The sequence below is a fragment of the Vicia villosa genome, unplaced genomic scaffold, assembly GCF_029867415.1.
Source record: "Vicia villosa cultivar HV-30 ecotype Madison, WI unplaced genomic scaffold, Vvil1.0 ctg.001800F_1_1, whole genome shotgun sequence".
Taxonomy (NCBI): Eukaryota; Viridiplantae; Streptophyta; class Magnoliopsida; order Fabales; family Fabaceae; genus Vicia; species Vicia villosa.
Window position 1 is genome coordinate 291941 of NW_026705733.1, and position 1596 is coordinate 293536.

Genomic DNA, 1596 nt, shown 5'->3' on the forward strand with positions numbered 1-1596 from the left:
AGGTGCTTGTCCAGGCGCTTACAACGCGTTGTTGTTTTTATAAGAAAAGTTCGGATGGTTTTTCAATCCAGGGTTGTACGTGTTAGAATAAGGGTTTCCTTGAGCATAGTTTACTTGATCAGATGGGACTCCAGTCAAGAGTTGACATTCGGCAACTGCATGTCCAGTCAATCCACAAATCTCGCAGTTAGGTGCTACAGCAGCGGTGGCTGATGGAGTGATGGTTAAGTTTTCGATCTTTTGAGTTAAAGCGTCTACTTTAGCATTAACACGGTCTATACCACTTATTTTGTACATTCCTCCTTTGGTTTGGGTTTTCTCTAGAGCGGCTCGTTCTCCACCCCATTGGTAATGATTTTGTGCCATGTTCTCTATGAGGTTGTATGCTTCATCATGAGGTTTGTCCATTAATGCTCCGCCAGCAGCGGCATCTATAGTCATTTTAGTGTTATAAAGGAGACCACCATAGAAGGTATGGATGATCAGCCATGGTTCGAGTCCATGATGAGGGCATAGTCTAAGCATGTCCCTGTAACGTTCTCAAGCTTCGAAGAGTGATTCGTTATCCTTCTAGGTAAATCTGTTGATTTGACCTCTTAGCATAGCAGTTTTGCTAGGCGGAAAATATCTCGCTAAGAATACTCTCTTCAATTCATCCCATGTAGTTATGGAATTAGAAGGCATGGATTGAAGCCACGCTCTAGCTCTATCTCTCAAGGAGAAAGGAAAGAGACGTAATCGAATAGCTTCGGAACTAACGTTGTTAGCTTTGACAGTGTCGGCATATTGCACGAACACAGATAAATGGAGGTTGGGGTCGTCTGCAGGGCTTCTAGAGAATTGATTCTGTTGAACAGCTTGGACCAATGAAGGTTTCAGTTCGAAATTGTTTGCCTCAATCGCAGGTGGTGCGATACTTGAGTGCGGTTCAGCGCGTGAAGGAGCGGCATAGTCTCTAAGAGGACGAAGAGCAGCCATCTCTAACTTCGGGATAATTTGATTGATTTGATCAGTAAAGGTCAATTCGTGATTAATCGGAATTGGTGCCACTTCGGGAAGATTGCGAGCTCGACGTTTGACGTTAATGAAACGTTCGATCTCGTTGATTCGTTGTATTAAATCTCCTCCTTGTGAACAAGTATTTGGCATACAATCGTTCAGAAAGAAAGAAAGAATTGCCCTAGTCTCTACGGTGTAACAGTGAGTTACGATATCGACTTAAATAGTCCCCGGCAACGGCGCCAAAAACTTGATCGCGACTTTACGTGTCTATTAATCTGATGACTGCAAGTGCACAGTCGTGTCGTGTAGTTTTAAAAGATATCGAATCCACAGGGACTATGAATCGATCTACCGTTATCTAAGGTTACTATGTAAAGCTAAGGCTACTAATAATTTGATTGTTCCTAAGGGAGAGTGATTGTGAATAGTAAGAAATATAATAATGAACAGATATCAGTATGTATTTCGTTTAACTTTAGGTGATCCAAAGGTCCATTGGCTAATGCATAATTCAATTAAAAATCTTTACTAATTCAATTGGTTAAAAATCCTCGTCTCAAACTTTCACTCTGTTGATTTAGATCACTATCCTAA

The 1596-nt window shown here is 41.4% G+C and overlaps 1 non-coding gene across 1 annotated transcript; it reads left to right on the forward strand.

The window, feature by feature from the left end:
• Window positions 1-496: 496 nt before the first annotated feature.
• On the forward strand, window positions 497-603 carry LOC131636646 (small nucleolar RNA R71). The gene has a single exon (XR_009294133.1). It is a non-coding gene; the product is annotated as a small nucleolar RNA R71 (small nucleolar RNA).
• Window positions 604-1596: the final 993 nt, after the last annotated feature.